The sequence below is a fragment of the Olea europaea genome, chromosome 22 (assembly GCF_002742605.1).
Source record: "Olea europaea var. sylvestris chromosome 22, O_europaea_v1, whole genome shotgun sequence".
NCBI lineage: Eukaryota > Viridiplantae > Streptophyta > Magnoliopsida > Lamiales > Oleaceae > Olea > Olea europaea.
In genome coordinates, this window is record NC_036258.1 from 9,559,430 (window position 1) to 9,579,325 (window position 19,896).

The following is a 19,896-nucleotide window of genomic DNA, read 5'->3' on the forward strand; positions in this document are numbered from 1 at the left end:
TACATGACCTGACCCATATAATTAAACCGAACCTAACCCATATAATTGAACCAAAATTAAGCCCCCGTTTGTTTCTCATTTTAGAAAGAATGATAATGAAAAATATAGTTATTACGGACCCCACACAAAAATTAAAAATTTAAATTTGATGACTTGACGTGAACGGTCATATTTTTCATTTTAATGAAAAAATAATGAAAGGGTTTAAATCTAGCATTTCTATCCATTTACCGGTTCTTTGTCTAAACTTGAAACCCTAAAAGTTCCCTCTTCATCTTCGTCTTCTGTTGTCGCTCCACCTATTCCTCTATCTGCCCAAATAGTCGTCGTTGGGGTTAATCACTAGTTTTTGGTCGTGTGTTGCCTGCAACCCTTTCCATTTCTCTGCAATTGGCTTTTTATCCAGTTAGAATTTCACTCGATTGGATTATTCTTTATTTTTTTCTTGATTCACTTCGATCTATTTCATCTATTGTTTATAACTCTTAACATTTTTTTGGAATTAAAAAGAATGGTCTCTTTTTGTACAAGAACTATTTCTATTTTTAGCATCTTGACATCCCTAGATTTTGATATCTCAGTTGTTTATCAATCGCAGGGAGCTTGTGCCTTGTAGGAGTAGAGAAGTTCCGCAAGCTGGTTGCCTCTTCCGACATGCCTGCTCTCCCTGGTACTTCATTTCCTTTGTGCGTGTCATATGGAAATGTTTGACATTTGTGGAACTATTATTTGGATTTTCATTTTGTGTTAGAGGAAATATCTAATGGGCCATCGATTTTAGTGTTGAAATTTGAAGTTTTTGGATACTGGAAATGTCTGATTTTGGCTGGGTTAGTGATGTTGGATATACATTCTTTTTGTTTATTTTGGTAAATGGAATTACAGTTCAGTTGAAATGTGAAGTTTAAAATAAGACAATGAATTCGAGTTTAAGACGTTTATTAATTTGGTACTTACAAATACAGAAAGTTTTGAAATAGTTGGGAGTAACTGATTTGGATTTTAATTTTTGTTCGTTTAGATTTCAGTGTCTATTTGTCCAGTAGAATTCAAAGCTCTATTATTTAAGTCAGACTTAGCTTTACTACAGTGATTGTGTTACTAGGAATATGTGAAGCTTTATTTAGGATTCAAAATTGTACTCTGATTTTCCAAACGTGGTGACAGATTGATGGGGTTTAGCTATTGAGGAACTTCTCTATTTATATACTTCTATAAGAAAAATCCTTCTTTAGAACTAAATGATTGCTAACAATGCTAGTAATATTTTTTGTACATGTAACACCACACGCTTCATTCTCGTAATTATTATGTCCGAATAGATTATGTATTTGTAATGCCGCATAATTTACATGATAGATGTTTATGCTTCCTTAATGTTTATTTAATGTGTACTTAATAAGTTTATTGTTATTGTGATTAATTTTTTCTTGCAATGGAATGAACATTGCATGCTCTAAAAGATTAACATGCCAATTAATTTAATTATGGTGGGTCTATAATTGAATAATATAATATATTTAATTTGAGATTTGCTTGGTGTACATAATTTTTCATACATCAAGGTGTCCCACACTCACATGGGGTGGAACCCGCTTGAATATCTTTTTCGAGTAGACACCATTCCATGTGAGTGTATGGATACCTTAATATACAAAAAATTATGTACAACTAGTGTTATCCATTTAATTTACTATGTGTTCACGAATAATTTAACTCCGGGTTGAACTTAGATAATGAGTTAGAATATTATGCATTGACTTAATAAGCGAAGATTTTTCTATAATTTAATATGGAAATAATATGTAAACGTCATAATGGGATCTTAGTTTGTACAACCTATTTAAAAGATTAAATAAGTCAATAGGATTAATATGAGATCTCATTATATATATATATAGTTTTGTGTGTATTTATATATCTATTCATTGCTCACATTCATTATTTGTATATTGTTTATGAAATGTTCTTTGTCGTTTTGTGAAATTTTTAAGTTTTATGCTTGTGAAATATTTGAGTTTGTTGTTTAGATAAGGAGCCCATCTTTTGTTACAAGTGACTAAGTGTTCCATATTCAATAGGTATACGTTCATGTATATCTGCACATAAATACATATAATCTCTGTATTTAAATACATTATACTGATTTCTTTGGATTTTCTTACATGGTGCTAGTTCTACTTTTAGATTATTTATTCAATTGAAGGGGACTCCGTCACGTTAAGAAAAGTATGATTTCATTTTATTCTCCCTTTTTATTTCATTGTTTCCCGGATCCATTTTATGGTTTTTGATTTGAATATCAACGTGTGTTCTTTGTTTTTTTGCTTTCGTGAGCATTCATGATGAAATATTATGTCTTTCTGATTTCATATACTTATTAGGTTATTCTATTTACTTAATAGATTCTTATATTATTTGTCATGTTTGTTTCTTGTTATTCATAGATAAGTTCCTCACACCGATACAAATTCCGAAGGAAGAGCGCGTTCTGACCCATATTTTACAGGTTAGCAACACCAAATATGTATTAGTTGTCCTCGACAAATTCGATGCACAACAGAAGACTATGTTCGAGGAAAGTTGTTTAGGACATGTCGTGAAGTTGCTCAAGCTCAAATTATCTGCATAATTAGTTCATGAAATGGTTAATAGATGAGTGATTTGCTGAAAACGTTTTGAGGCTTGGTTCAAGGTCAATCAATGGTTTACAAGATTTGGAATGTCGGAGTTCTCACTGATCACGGGCTTAAATTGTGGTGAATTGCCTAAAAGGTTGGCTTTCGACAACATTCTAGAGAAAACTAGGCTACGAGACAAAATGTTTATTTATGGAGGTTGGATAACTTTTAGCGATTTGTAGAAGGTTTTCTTGAAATGTGCTAACCGTAACGATCGTTACAAACTTGGTTTGGTATATAATTATTGAAGGGGTTTTAATTCGAGATACCTAAATGTGGGGATTCATCCTAAACTCTCGTCATTATGGACGACTTAGATTTCTTCATTGCTTACTCATGGAGGACAGTATGTTTTAAACTTCTTATCAAATTAGTGCTCCGTGGATGAAGGAGAAATGTGGACTTGGCAAAGGTCAACGATTATGACAGGATGTCTTACACGTACGGATTCCTTCTTGCTATTCAGTATGTCTGTTTATTTCATTCATATTCATTGTACATTGTTATTTATGTCCGTATGTGGTAATCACTGTTATACATGTGCTGCAATTGTGGGTGTACGAGGCAATCCCAAAGTTGGGAGCTCGATTTGTGAGCAAGATTAGTGACGACCTTTCGAGGATGTTGCGGTGGTCACCACCAAATAGCCTCAATCGAGAACATATTTAAATTTCTTCGACAAGACACACATGAGCATTTATATATACAACTGCCCTTACACTAGTAGCATATATCACAATTTTATTTGACAAGACACTTTTCCTCCCTTTGTGGTTGCACTTGTGGACACTATCTCTGAAGAAGAATAGCAGCCATACTTTGCTACTTTACTTCCATTAGATGATGTTACTGACCAATTTTTGACAATCTCGTCATTCAATCAACTGAAATACAAGATTACCTGTCAGAAGGCAAAGTGATACGCAATGACGAGAAAAACAACCGATGCAACAGATTCAGGAGAGGTAACACAAGTGGGATTCGTCTTCGAGATTTCAGTGACGATGAAGGGGGAGAAAAAGAGCATTGTGATCCAGTCCAGGACTTTCCATCCATTTTTGGCTTGGAAAATCATCTAATAGCAAGCCATGTGTATACGGATGAGATAAAAGGCATGTTGATTTAACATAGAGAGTTCATTGGGATTACGCTGGGTAAATTGAGGGACAAAATGAACGCAAGGTTCAATGGTCTTGAAAAGAAAATGGGGGATCATGTGCACAAGATGAATGAGCATTGACTGATTAGATAAGTGTGATCAAATGAAAGTTTGAGGATGTAGTTACAGAAATTGGGAGAGAAAATGTGCGTGATGAGTATGGTGCATTTGGTTATGGTGATGGTGATGGAGATATGCAGAAACGTGATTACTATGATGATTTCTCGTTGCCCAACACTACAATTGACGAACAACATGTCGAGGCAACAAGAGTACATGCTAGCAATGTTAAGGCAACCAAACTAGATGTTGGCCACGTCAAGGCAACCGAAGCAAATGCTGTAAGCATCGAGGCAACCAAACTAGATGCTCGCAACGTCGATGAGTTGTCCAAAAAATGCTTAGATATGGTTGCCACCAATGCTATACTGCCATCTTGAGCTTGATCCCTCAGGGTAAAGCTGTCAAATGCTAGCACTCAGACTCCTTTTATACGGTTCGATTGTAGAAAGGGTAAGAGAGGTGTGTAGTTAGTTTACAATGTTGGTGGAGTATGGCATTGTATGTTTTGGAAAATATTTATAACCTCATTTTGTGTGCCATCATTAGGCAAATTTTTTGGTTGATGGTACAATTCTCATTGTTGATGTAGAATTGAAATGGGTATAAGAGTATTTTATTTCAGTAAGTACATGTTGTTTAGGACTTATATTGTGCACACATTTGAAATGTCAGTTTACGAGAATAACATGTATTTTATGTCGAGAACAACACTTTAAATGTCGAGACATGTCTGGAATGTATAAAACTCTAGGAAATAGAATGAAATCTTGTTAGATACATGAACTATTAAATGTTGAGATAAATTGGGTCCAAATGTCGATAACGACTTTTCAAATGAAGAAAACTTGATGAAATGTTAAGAAATATATGAACTGTCGAGTGTCAAGATAAACAAGGTCAAATTGTTGATAATGACATTCCAAATGACGAAAACATGGTGAAATGTTAAGAACAAATTTGAACTGTTCGGTGGACTGGCAAGATGACAACGAGATTTCCCAATATGATTTTAACAAAATGTGTGTTATAAATTCATGTTGGTAATAGATACAATTTCACTATTTACACGACAAGCACAAAATCTACAACCTATATCGTTAAAATCAATTGTAAATACATGGAATAGGAGTTGGTGTGTACTCTTCTAATGTAAGTACACCTCATTAACCATGCTTTACACCTCTACATAAGCATGCATATGTGTTGAAAGCTAATGTTTAAACACAATTCTTCACAAGAAATTCCTAGTAGGAAGAGCTTCTTTCAACTATGTCTTTTTCAACCTAAGAAACACCTCGTGTCGATATTGCTGTGAACCTTTTCCCGCCCGGGTCTTCAACTGGTGAAGTTTATGTAGTTTGGTAGTTGATGAACTTCTAGATATGATTTCTCCTTAATGTTGTTTGAAGTGTAGTGCGTTGACATTTAATGATCTTGAAATCATAGTTCACGACATTTATGTTTTGTAATGTTCTTTCAATGACTATGAAGTGTTGAAATGAATTGTGAAATTGCAAAAGTATATTATTCATCATTGACAAACTTGATATTAACATGAATAAAAAAAATATTCAAGTGTGAGGATTACTCAATGGTCTTGGGTTCCAACATGTTTGCCTATTGTATCTGTAACCACCGCACCATCTATATTTTCAAACGTTCATCGACCATTTAAGTCTTGATCGTTTTCATTGGGTAGGAAGTTGTCCTGGTGATCTACATATAGTTTGGGGGTGAAATGTAGATGGAACGAATCGAATGAGGAATAACCTAATCGGACACCATTCCAGTTGAATGAATGACTTCGTTGTATGCAGCTTGGCAGAACTGAGTGGTATAGTATGGGGAAAGCAAATCATAAAGTAGGGGTGTCAAAAAAGCTCGGCGGTTCAAGCGGCTTGCGGCCTCGGCTCGAAGAAAAAGAGGCAGTAAGGTAGAATTATGCCAAGTTTGTTGCCTTTAAAAAGGCAGTTTTAAAGGGGGGGGGGAATCGAGCCTACTCGGCTTGGCCTGTAAAAGCTCGAGCCGAAATTTTTTGGCTGAGCAAAAGCTTGGCTCACCATTTTAACCGAGAGGAGCTCGAGCCTAAAATTTTAGGTTCGAGCTCGACTCGACTCAGCTCGTTGACATCCCTATCATAAAGTGATTTTTCCTTCACGCATGCTATTTGAAATGCATGTGCGAACGTTATATGTCGCATCTGGAACTCTCGATATGAGTACGTGTTGCCTATAAGGTCAGCACATGTTTGTGCCTTCACTAACCTCCAATACGAGTTCAATCGACGTACTTGTCATGTTACACCGACGCCAAATGATTTTCTCAATTTTCCCTCCATCTTTGGTGCCAAGTCACTCTAGCATTTGGGAGATGCGGTTCTCCTATCGAAAAACCATTGTTGTATCAAAGACCTAACTCAACCAACGACGTTTTAGAAAAACTTTGTTGTCGCCTGAGGACTGCATTCAGGGACTGGGCACTGTTGTTCATATAGTGTTGTACCGATTACCACCAAAATTTGTATGTGACCATGACGAAATACCAGCACGTTCCAAATAAGAAGCAACTGGTGGTCAGATGCTTCTAATTTGCCCCATTAACTGTTTGAATTCTAACATGCGGTATGCTAGTGCGGCACGCTTAAATAAGAACACGACATTGCTACTGCTATATTTAGTGATTAGATTTTCTCAATATGCCAGATGCAAGCACCATGGTAAGAAAGTGAGCACAACCTGGATATTGCTCGCTTAATACTCTTCTTCTTGTCTGATACGAACACTAGCCTTTCTAGGTCGTCCACTACGTCCTATAACTTCGTGAAGAACCAATCCCAAGATACATTTGTTCCCCCATCAGCAATCCCCCAAGCAAAAGGATATATATGCAAGTTCGCATCATGCACTATAGCAAATAGTGTTCCCTTATACTTTCTCTTCAAATGACTTCCGTCAACATAAATGACTAGTCTTATGTAATCTCGAAAGCCACGTAGACTTGCACCAAATACTAAGAAAAAGTACAAGAAATTGTTATTGCTGTCAAGCTCAATGTGTGCGATGATTCCGAGGTTTTTCTCAGTTAAGACATGACAGTACGAAGACAATTTTTGAAAACTCTCTTTATGTGAACCATAGAGTCATTCAAGACCATTCTCTTTGCCCCTCCAATCTTTGTTGTTGCTAATTCTTATGTTGAACTCACATTCGAAACCCCCGATAATACCTGTGGGAATGTACGATTGGTTTGCATCATCTAATCGTCACATTATTTATTGTTCAATTACGGAATTGGTTGTATGCTTGTGTGCATTCCGTCGAACATCTAAAGAACATATGTGCCCAGGTATGTACCTCTGAACCTTAAATATATCTGAATTTCTTATCTTCGAAGCTCGTAATAACCATTAGCAGGGGGTATCCATGCAACATATAGTGAGAGATCTAGTATTTGACTTTTTAACTTTGAAATGAAACTTCTCAGTAAACCCTGTAGTCGAAGCTTTGTGTGTAGTTTCTTGCTAAGGAAGAGTTGCTTCTCTGCGATTTCCAGCTGATCTTCCGATTCATTTGCATTTTCAATATATGGATTTCCTGCAACTAGGCCGACATTTATATCTGAAATCATTTGTGGCTCTTCTAGTTCGAGCATACACCAACTTCGTCATACTCATACCTTTTTTACTGGTGATAAATGATCAACTCCGACATTCTCCTCTTGCTCTCCGATATCATATTGATCTGCAATTACACACAAAGCTACTCGTGTGTGAACAGAAATATGCCATTGTAAATCCTCGTCATTGGCTACATTAGCGGGGTTACATTTATGTTCAGAACTTTAAATTTGAGGTGGATCTGAAATTTCATCCTGTTAAGATGAAGCTTTTAGAATAATTTATTGAAAAGCTCTTCATATCTAATGTTTCTTTGAATAATAATTGATGTCGTTCGGTTCCCAAACCACTTCCACTCATCCTCTGTGTTGATGAATGTACCGCCATGCGAGATAACAGATCTCATCACATCTTCCATTTCTGTATGCCATCAACGTAAAAAAGATTAGCTAACATGAATACCAAAAACAAACATTATGCCCATAAGCAATATGGTCAACAATATTCACAAAATCTTCGATAGCTTCGCTAAGTTAATAAAATATAATTACGAACATTGAAATACTATCAAGAATTACATTTTTTAAGTGTCGTTATCGACAATTATAAAATATCGAGAATGATATTCGGCCACACACTTCACCATATGCATTCATCACTTTCTTTAACTTCAACAACCATTCTTGTAAGGAATTTGTTCATTCATTGAATAGGTTGTGACACCATGTTTGAGAAATACAAAACAACAAATATGAATTTAATGTTAAAATACTCCAATAATCTTATAACAAATATCTACTAATTGTTTGAAAATTGTAATCATCCATTTACATCATATATACCATGGTGACTGTTCAATACAAACTTATCAATAAAAAATGAGATTTCGAAGAAAAATTACCTTCTATGGGAAATTGTGGATGAGATTAAATTCCTTGAAATGAATTGATATGATTTTCTTATGAATTTAGGAGTATGTAGATTTTTTTGTGTTAATAATTTTGATACTCCATCATCTTCAATTTTACTCAAAATCATTGGTTATTACCTAATAGATAATGAGGAATATTTACCCATTAGGTATTACCTTGTTATTAATGTAGCTTCTCATTGAAGCTACATTAAGTTCCTAGAAATTTGTGAGACACTGAAAAGAAAAAAAAAAAAGGTCGTTTTATTTTCAATAAGGGTATAAAAGAAAATTTGATACCAAATTTGTCTGTTTTTGCGAGAGTTACTAAAATTGGACACTTTTTATTTGAAAAGCATGTAATTGGCCATTTTTGAAAATTTCCCTTATTATTATTATATTTGTTATTTTATTTATTTATTTATTTATTTTGTGTATTTCCACTTCTTTTTCTTTGACAATGGGAGGTTTGTATTGTTAACATTGGGGCTCCAAGATTTTTCATCTAAAGAGTGGATATAAACATTAATATACATTTTCCAATTAGAAAAACTTGTTCATCTAAAAAGAAAGCAACTTCCAACGACAACAAATCATGGTCAGTAAAACTTAAAATTTGGTCGCTTCGAAATAGGGCTTGATTTGGTGGACAATAAGAGTAAATATTGGTTGATTCGCACCTTATTACGACCAACCTTTGGTTGGTAAAAACATCAGCTTAAAATAATTCCATAATTTCAGCAATCAATAATTGGTCGAAGAAGATACACAATCAGTGACCAAATATATCGTATGAATATAATACAATGTTTAGGTCTTTAGGACGAATACTAAAATGGTCGCTAAATATTGATATTTGAAGATCAATATATAGCCGTTTAGTATTATGAAATAGTGACCAATTTGTGGTTGATGATCATTGATAACATTCATTGCCAAATTTTGCTTGGTGAACATTGGTACCATTTGTGACTAATCAGTAGTTGTCGCATGTACTTCGACGGCCATTTGTAGATAAAGCATTCCCTTCATAATGTAAGCATCAACAACTACAATATTAATCAGTGAATGTGATAATTTTTTTCTTATTTTCCAGCAACTATAATTTGGTTGCAAAAACACATTTACTAATCACTATCTAGTTGTTGAATGTTGAACGTGTCGAAAAATACTTTTAACAACCAATATTTTGTCCCAATATTATCCAATGTTTCAATTTTAAAAAAAAAAAATCAGAACGTTAAAATTAACAAGAAATAACTACATAGGAAAATTCTAACTGCATATGTAACAAACTGTAATAGCTGATACAAACTAAATATTTAATATTTAACCAAAGAAAGTTCTCATATTTTCCATGTAACTTAATATAATCACATTATGGCAGCACCAGCCGATGGCGACAGTGGAGACGATGGAGGCAAATCACTGGTCTGTTTTGTAGGAAGATCTTGAATCAAATCCATTTGCATAGCAAGGATCTGTATAAGTAACGCATGTTAATCAAGATATTTATTAAGCTCAATAATAACATTATCCTTCTCATTAACTCGTTGTGTAAGAATTTCCAACTCTTGCATAAATCTAGGAGTTGTGAATGTGTTACTATGACTTGTGCGAAATAGGTCCAATCCTTGAAATAGTCCGAGTACTCCTACCAAGAACTTGAATACATTGTTTCTTCATCCAAAATAGTTGCAACATCTTCTAGCCTTGTTTGTGATTGTTGCAAGTCCAACATCTCTTTCTTTTATACAATACCACAAGGTTGTTAAACTAAATAATATTTATATTAAGATACTTTGTGTAATAGGTGATATATCTTACACATCGTGACTTAGCTAATTGGTTTTCCTGTCCTTTTGATATGGAGTGCATCCTCCTAAACAATTCAATATGACCATCTGATTCTTCACGTGTGCACTGAAAAAATACGCAAAAATGAAAGTTGATCACTCAGATATTTATCCATGATATACAAATATTCATTGTCAAATCAAAGATCAAAATGCATGGATCGAATAGTTCATTGGTGGCAGAAGTGAAACTAATGCCATGGTTTGATTTAAGAATAATGTGCACCTATAAATTACATGGCATACGTGGACGGAGGGGGTCCTATATTGGCCGAGGTATCATTGACTATTAATTGATTTGACTCATTTAATAAAACAATTGCATTTTGGGCTTGAACTTGGGCTCGTTTCACTAAACCCATTTGGCCCACTTCTACTTCTCTATATATATGTGATTTCATTTCACACAAAGGTATGTCCATTCTAACCTATCCAAATCCAATAACCTCTCTTGCATCTTGTGACTTACTTTCTATTTCGACCACGAATTTATCAAACTCTTCAAGACTGTAAGCCTCTATAGCTCTTCAAACATTGCAACGATGCCACTGCCCCAATATTTAATCTTCAGGTTGCTTTGTTTATGGTACATACAATAACTATGATGTGTCTCTGGAAAGACTTCGACAGTATCATTTATTATTGATTGCCTTGGTTACTTACTAATGCAAGGTTTTCGACGTCCCCAATTACTTCTTTTAATTTCATGAAGAATCAACGCATCGCTAGATCATTCTCTTCGTCGACTTTGTCGAATGCAAGAGGGTAATTTTGAATGTTGACATCTTGACATGTTGGAGTAATCAACTTATTTTCGTATCTAGTCTTAAGGGTTGTACCGTCGACTAGAATTAAGGATTGCATTGTGTTTCAAAATCCTCGAATGCATTGTCCAAGTGCTATGAAGAAATACTTGAATCGATTCTCGCTCTTCGTTTTAATAAAAAATGTCGATACAGAATTAGTTCTCCCCATGTTATAGCAATACCTGTCCAATTTAGCATAATCATCCTCAACTGAAACCATTAAGTCATCCATTGCACATTTGTTGGCTTTCCAGGTCTTCTGATAGCTCATGACCAATGAACTATGCTTTGGTTTGCCTGTAACCATTTCGATGAATACCAACTTCGTAAGTATGTTCCCGTACATACTTACGAACTACAAAAAACCCATTCGTATCCATTTTTGTAGCTCGCAAATGCCAACGGCAACTATTGTCAACGTAGATAATTATGTACATCATCTTATTGGATTTCTTCACTTTAAATTCAAAGTTGTGTTTCAAAGCAATCCAATGCACAGCTTCATGCAAATATTTCTTTGTTTCAAACAGTGCTCGACGTACAAATTTTCATCATTGCGAACCACAAGTGAACAATTAGAGGGTTGTGTACTCATTTTGGCCTTCTACCCGACTTATGTTTCCGATGGGGTAATGTAATCAAATCCTCATTTTTAAATTTATTTTCGTTCTTGTTGTCTTGAACTATTGAGGAATTTTGTGCGTAACAGTGAGATCACGGTGAAGAATAACTGTCTCATGAATAGTTACATCATTCTCACAAACTATCTTCACCCTGTCTTAAAAATCATTCACATTACGATTTCCTCTACAGAATCTTCATGTTCACTCTCGAGGACATTCTTTTTAACTAAAGTTACGCAAATAGCAGTCATGCGATTTTGTTTTAATTTAATTAAAACCTTCATCTCTCGGAAGCAATCATTACAAGTGGAAGTGAAATGGATATATACTCACCGAATAAAAATCTCAATTCCATGTCGTACTGAGAGGAATCGACGTTGATCTTGTTCTATAAATTGTGGTACATTTTTGTATACGATGTACTCAATTTTATTACAATTGCAGTAGCACCAGGTCTTTCACTCATCCATTTTCACACCCATCAATCATTTTTATTCATTTCAAATTCATCAAAGTAACAAATTGGGACTAAAGCTGATTTCATATTTGTATTAGGAAACATAATTTGTTAAATAATATGATTAAGAGATAAAAAAGGGGAAGAAAAGTCGTTTGGGGTGGAAAGTCGTTTGGGGTGGCAGCCGGCCCAGATGATAGACAGTCTGTAACAAAGTGGGACTGCAGTTGATTCCATATTTGCATTAGGAAATATAATTTGTTAAAAAATATAATTAGGAAATAAAAAAGGGGAATAAAAATCGTCCGGGCCAATTGTCATTTGTTTCAACTAGCCCAGGTGGTGGCCTGGTTGTTCCCGACTAGCTGTTTATCTATGCAGATGATTTTTTTCGTTTTTGCTTAAAAAATTTATAGATCTGCTTAAAATTTATCTGCCTATGTAATAATAAGATTTAACGATTAAAACAATTTACTAATTTAACGAAAATGAAATTGCAAATACGTAAATATACTAACTACTTCGAAGTGATGGCTAGAAATAATATTTTTTCCTGAGTGTTTGATAAATTTACGGGAATTTAAGGTTGAAACAGATGAAAAATGAAATAGTTTTTATCTATGTTGGAGTAAACAGATAAAGAAAGTAGCTTTGTTCTAAAATTTTAAGTGGGAAGTACTTCATCAAATAACTCCACTTCAAGCATATTAGTTAATGACAGCTCATGATGCCTTGAAATGTTTCCAATACGTTGACAACGATCACGTCTTCACAAAAGTATAGCAGTCATTGAACAGATTTGGCCAATAGAAACTAGATTGCAATACTTTAGCAGTAGTACGTGTAGGACTGAAATGACCTCCATAAGGGGATAAATGGCAATGCTGCATGATTGATTTTGTCTATTCCACAGGGACACACCGCCTGATTATTCTGCTAACACACCTCTTGAACAATATTGGGTCATCTCACAGATATGACTTGACATCATGTAAGAATTTCTTCTTTTGATGGAAGGTCAAGTCAAAGTGGTAATCTTCCAGACACCAAATTAACAAAATCAGCATAAGATGGGATCTTTGTTGATACTGGTAGCAAGATCCCGTAAGGGAAAGTTTCTCGAATTTGACTGTCATCCACCACTTTCTCATTCTCTAACCGCGACAGATGGTCTGCAACGACATTCTCACTGCCTTTCTTATCTCGAATTTTTACATCGAATTCCTGCAGTAGCAATATCCATCGAATCAGGTGTGGCTTGGCAACTTCTTTTCAAAGAGATATCGGATTGTAGCATGGTCTGTGTAAATGATCACTTTGGTGCCAATGAGATAGGATTTGAATTTGTCACATGCAAACACTATTGTTAGCATTTCATTCTCTGTTGTGGTGTAATTTAGTTGAGCTCCATTAAGGGTTTTATTGGTATAGTGGATTGCTCAAAAAATCTTATCACGCCTTCGTCCCAAAACCGTCCCTACTGCCTAGTCACTAGTATCACACATAACCTCAAATGGTTGATCCTAGTCTGGCACTGTCATCACTGGAGCAGTGACCAATTTTTCCTTTATGGTTTCAAATGCCCTTAAGCTGTCGTTATCAAATACAAATGTTGTGTCCTTCTCCAAAAGGTTGCATAGGGGTTTAGCTACTTTTGAAAAGTCTTTGATGAACCTCCTGTAGAATCCAGCATGTCCCAAGAAACTTCGAATGCCTTTGATATTGGTCGGTGGTGGTAGCTTTGCAATTTTACCAAATTTTGCCCTGTCAACTTCAAGTCCCCTCGTTGAAACATGGTGGCCGAGCACAATTCCTTCTTGTTCCATAAAGTGACACTTTTCCCAGTTAAGAACCAAGTTCTTTTCCTGACAGCATTATAACACCAAGGAGAGATTGTGAAGGCAATTGTTAAAAGAAGTACCAAACACCGAAAAGTCATCCATAAATACCTCCATAATGGCCTCAACCATGTCAGCAAAGATTGCCATCATGCATCTCTGAAAGGTGCCCGGTGCATTGCATAACTCGAATGTCATCTGTCTGTAGGCAAAAGTTTCATAAGGACAGGTGAAGGTTGTCTCTTCCCGATCTTCTGGTGCTATAGCAATCTGATTGTAGCCCAAATATTCGTTAAAAAGACAATAGTAAGAGTAGCCCGCTAATCTGTCCAACATTTGATCAATGAAAGGGAGTGGGAAATGGTCCTTTCTATTTGCCTTGTTCAGCTTCCTGTAGTCAATGCACACCCTCTAGCCAATTACTGTTCTAGTTGGAATTAGCTCATTGTTGTCGTTCTTAACTACTGTCATCCTTCCTTTCTTTGGTACTACTTGCACTGGGCTGACCCATTCATTGTCTGAAATGGCAAATATGATCCCTGCCTTCAATAGCTTTAGTATCTCCGCTCGAACCATTTTGTTCATTGCTAGGTTTAACCTTATCTGATGTTCAGTGGATGGCTTGTAGGAATCTTCCATGAGGATTTTATGCATGCAAATCGTAGGACTTATCCCCTTGATGTCAGCTATCGACTATCCCAAAGCGGCCTTGTGCTCCCTCAACACTTTCAATAATCTGTCCTCTTCGTCCCTAGTGAGTGATGAAGAAATGATCACTGGAAATGCAGAATTGTCCCCCAGAAATGCATAGCAGAGGTGATTTGGTAATTGCTTCAATTCAATCTTACTGTTTTCACTGCTTTCTTTGTCATCTGATTCCTCTGATTGTTGAATATCTTCACACTGTGACAGGTTGTCTTCAACAGATGTAGGGATTAGTGAAATTGCCTGGATCTTTTCTCTTCTGAGGAAGTTTCTCTTGAAGGATAGCACTGCATTCTTTTGTTAATTTTATTGTTTTATATTCTTCCAATTTTCATTTCTTTGACATCACCTCCTTCATAAACTTTGCGTAGTTTGACATTTGTTCCAAAGCATCGGCAAAAGGAATATTAATGAGAATTTTCTTGAAAATTTCTAAAAATTTTGGAAATTGATCATCAATTTTTTTTCTTTTGAAAATGCTGTGGAAATGGAAGCGATGGTGTGAGAATTGGTGGGTTGTCAGGGAAGGATATAGAGTAAGGTCTATGAGCCTTATTTGTTCCTTTGGCCTGCTTTTCTTAGTCTACTACTACTTATTCTTTCTTCTTGTCTGGTGTGGGGTTGCTATCTTCGGTATGTTCACTTTTTTCAACTTGCTTGCCACTTCTCAATTCAACGGCCTTATAGTGCTCCTTTGAGTTAACTTCTGTATCACTTGGAAATTTTCCTTGTTGCTGAGACTTCATTGAGGTAGCCAATTGACCAATTTGCACTTCAAGATGCTTCATTGTGGCTCCTATGTTGGACACGTGTTTCAATATTATCCAACCGTAATTCATTTTTGTTGAAGCGTGATCTTGTTTTAAAAATGAATGTCCCAAGAATGTCTTTCAAGGATGGTTTCCTTTCAGGATTCTGAGTGTTGAATCCAGGTGAAGGTTGAAGTGTGTTTCTATTGTTGCCATATGACAAGTTCTCGTGATTCCTTAGCCTTGGGCTATCCCTTGAGTAGTAAGCATGACTATCTGATTTGTGAGTGATGTAACCTGAGTTGCTAGTGCTATGACGAGATCCACTTCATGAAGTCCCGCTACTTTCTTTACGCTTGATCTCTCACTTGGCCATCGGTAACTGTTGGTGGCTATGTCATCCAATAAAGCATAGGCAGCCTTTGCTGTTTTAGCCATTAAAATGCCTCCCGCAGCTGCATCTACTATAGTCCTTGTCTGCCCATTTAGCCCATTGTATAATATCTCAATCTGCATCCATTTCTGGAAACCATGTTGAGGACATCTCCCAAGCAAGTCTTTAAATCTTTCCCACGCTTCATAAAATGGCTCCAAGTTGAGTTGTTTGAATTGGCTAATCTCACTGCGAAGTTGTGCTAATTTAGAAGGTGGAAAGTACTTGGTGAGGAATTTTTGAGCCAAATCATCTCAAGTTGTAATTGAGCCATACGGTAGTGATTGAAACCAAGCCTTTGCTTTATCCCTCAAAGAGAAAGAGAACAGGCGAAGTTTAATTGCATCTTCAGTGACCTCATTCATCTTTACCCTGTCACAAATTTCCAAAAAGGATCCAAGATGAGCATTTGGGTCTTCTGTTGCAGCACCCCTAAACTGATTCTGCTGCACCATATGTATCAGCCCTGGTTTCAATTCGAAGTTGTTTGCAGCAATTGCTGGGTGTGCGATGTCGGAATATTTGTCATTGTCAACGGGCCTTATGTAGTCCCGAATAGCCCTATGTTGGTTATCATCATTAGCTGCTCTTGCTTCCTGTTCCGCCATTGCTTCTTGTTCGTTTCTTTGTATGTCCCTTAGAATGCGAAATGTGCGTTCTGGTTCAAGATCAATAGGTAGTAGGTTCAGATTCCTCACCCTTCACATAGACAGCTAAAAATAAACACAATGAATCTATTAGAGATAGACACAAAATGAAAAAAAAAATAATGATAATAAAAAAATTACGATAAAAATAAAAATCTAAATTAAAATGAACGCTAATTGGTAATAATATCAATTGAATTTGAATAAATCAATTCCCGACAACGGTGCCAAAAAGTTGCCACGCGATTATATAGCGTGATTTAATCGCAAGTGTACGGTGTCAAGTTTTGTAATATAGTAAAGAATTTAAAAGTGTCGAACCCACAATGATTGATATTCAAATTCAACCAAGTACTATAATTGTTTCGGTTTTTACTTTATTTAGACAATTTCAAGTTTTAAATGATGTTTTTATGATAACCTAATTTAAATGGAATAAAGAATGCAAGTAAAGTGAGACAATTTCTAAAAATCAAATCAAATTATGGATATCTAGGGATTGATTTCACGATATTATCAATATGGTCTCAACTTCTATAGCCATTTCCATCGATTTTTTCCAATTTATAGGCAAGAACCCTAATTTAATTCTATCATCTCTCTCGAGCGTCAATAGAATCTATCTTTATATTTTAACCCCAATATCTCTATTTCCAATTAAACCTATAAAGATGATTAAAACTATTGCTTCTTGTTTTACACTTCAAAGATTTGCACTCTCTCGAAACCTAAAAATCTAGGTTATGTTGTTCCAGATAATGTCTAAATTTTCCTCTCTCGAGCATCAAATTTAAAGCATTGATTCATTCAATTTTGATCATGCAATCCTCTTTTCTTATCTCTAAATCATGCCCCCATTTTATGATCACCATTTTAGATTCATCACAAGCTTCCAATTGTGGCATTTACTCGAATGTTGATTGAACTGCAAAACAACATGAACACACACATCAAAACGTTCAAAAGTACTCAAGAGCAAGCTAAAGCCCGTGATTTAGAGGCGTTAGTTTAATGAGTGAATTACACTCATCAGTTAGCCACTTTAATAGTTGACAGTCGGCCAAATAGTCGAGTTGCCCCGATTGTGTTAACAGCCCGATGTTAACCGTCTAGGTCGACTGTTAACAGTCAGCGGCCCAAACTGTTTAATAATGTGGGGGGATTGTTTTTTCGGCCCAATTTTATTTATTTTTACTTTTTACATTTTATTTATAATTTTTTTTTAAAATTAAAAGAATTCTTTTAAATTGAAAATTAACAAATTAAATAATATTTTTCAACCAAATATTGTAGTGGGCTGACTGTCAGTTTTCTTTGTTTCTATTTATTTTTTTATTCTTGTCGTTTTAGTAAATAATCTATTTTTTTTTATTAGTTTCGGTATAAAATGAATCTACGTCCTGCATATATTAGTTGCAATTCTGTTTGGTTAATTTCCTGTTATTATGTTTTTGTTCATGATTCTTGTACAATGTTTTAACATTTGAATTTTGCAGGATAAATTACCATCTTGGAGTTGTTGGATGATCAACATGTAGATATACTTCGCCAGTCCTTTCTTTGGCCCTTACACCAATTGAGAGATGTGCAGTACTCAGGTTAGATTATCGATACATTGCTAAGTCGGTTGTTGAGTCCAGTTGACGGCGACGCCCTCCACTTTGACCTGGGGGGTAAAGTCGCCAGATTCTCTATGTTAGATTTTGTCCTAATTACTAGATTGAAGATTACGGGCGATGAACAGCTCAAAGAAGCAACAGGCTATACGACACGTACTTCCAGGGACAAGGGACAGTGCTTCTGGTCTGGTCTACATTATTAGGAGGAATTAGAGGACGGTCCACTCGATCCAGCCCTAGAGGTCCCACCCCGCTCGTGTCTTTGACGGGATAAAGCAATCAAATCCTCATTTTATAAATGTATTTTCATCTTCATTATCGTTGTCGTGAACTACGGAGGGAATTCTGTGTGCAACTATCTCTAGAATAACCATATCATTTTCATGAGCTATTTCCACCGTATTCCAAAATTCATTGGTATTGTGACCCCCTCTGTCTGAGTCTACGTGTTCACATTCGACGACATCCTTCCTCACTAAAGTCACGCAAAGAGGAGCCGTGTGCTTATTTTTCAATTTAAACAGATAATTCACTTCAACATTAGAAGAAATCCCTATAAGTGGAATCGAAATGGATGCATGCTTGTTGAATTTAAATTTCAATTCCCCTTCATACTGAGACGGATCAATATTCAACTTATTCTGTAAATCATTATAGTGATATACTTGATGTTATAAATATCGTGATAACACCACATCTATCACTTGTCCGTTTCTATATCTATTATCTCTTTCATCCAATTCGAAATCACTAAAGTAACAAATTGGGACTACAATTATATTTGTATGACGAAACAAATTTTTAATTATTAGAAAAATATCAGCGGCAATAAAAATAGAAAAAAAAGTAGTCGACTGTCCGGCTCATTGGCATTTAACAGCCGTTTGTCCAACTGTTTGCTTCGTTGGCTGGATGTCGTGGAATAAAATTCTTGTCAAATACTTAAAAAAATTATATTATATGTCGACATAAATTTTATCGATTAAAACGTACAATAACTTAACGAAAACAAATTAAAAGAGTGTAATTATACTTACAGATCCGACGAGATTGATATAAAAATTTTTTTGACTTCAGCGTTCGATAAAATTTTCAAATTTTGGGATTGAAGTAGATGAAAGAAGAGAGTTTTTATTTGAGTTGAAGTAAGTAGATAAGAAAAGTTAGCTGATTTTGAAATTTGAAGTGAAAAGTGTTTGATTTTCAATTATTAACTAAAATGGTAAAAATATCTTTTAAACAAAACTATATTTTGTAATTTATAATATAGTCAAGAGTATTTTTGTATTTTACCAATCAATAGGACATTGTGTAATATTTCCTTGTCAAAGGGTCAAAGTCCAATTTCCATTGTTTGACTGTGCCGTTTTTAAAGGTACCCTATTAAAGGATTATTTGAGCCCCATTTTCTTTAAAAAAAAAGAAAAAAAAAGGAAAAAAGAAAAGGCATTTTCAATAATGTTATGATGAGAAATTTGTGGTTAAAAAATAATTTTTTTACGTGTAATATTATTTTATTAAAAAATATGTGATTAAAATGAAATTAAATTACCTATGAAAAAATATATTTTGATGAAAAATTAGCCACAAACTGTGGCTAAAAGCACCCGACCACCGAACCATTTACCACTCGTCGCCATTTTTCCCCGGTCTTGTAAAACGATCTCTCTTCTCGTCTCGACTTTTGCTCTCTTTTCCTCTTCTACAAGACACCTTCACACAGCCCTCTCTTAA

The 19,896-nt window shown here is 35.2% G+C and overlaps 1 long non-coding RNA gene across 2 annotated transcripts; it reads left to right on the plus strand.

Annotated features, from left to right (window-relative positions):
• The first annotated feature begins 248 nt into the window (after positions 1 to 248).
• On the plus strand, positions 249 to 18,858 carry LOC111371654. Of its 2 annotated transcripts, XR_002698617.1 has the most exons (4): positions 249 to 405; positions 599 to 670; positions 2,448 to 2,509; positions 18,040 to 18,858. It is a non-coding gene; the product is annotated as an uncharacterized LOC111371654 (long non-coding RNA). The 2 variants fall into 2 exon arrangements; XR_002698616.1 differs by lacking the exon at positions 18,040 to 18,858 and having other exon boundaries at positions 2,448 to 5,889.
• The last annotated feature ends 1,038 nt before the right edge of the window (positions 18,859 to 19,896 follow it).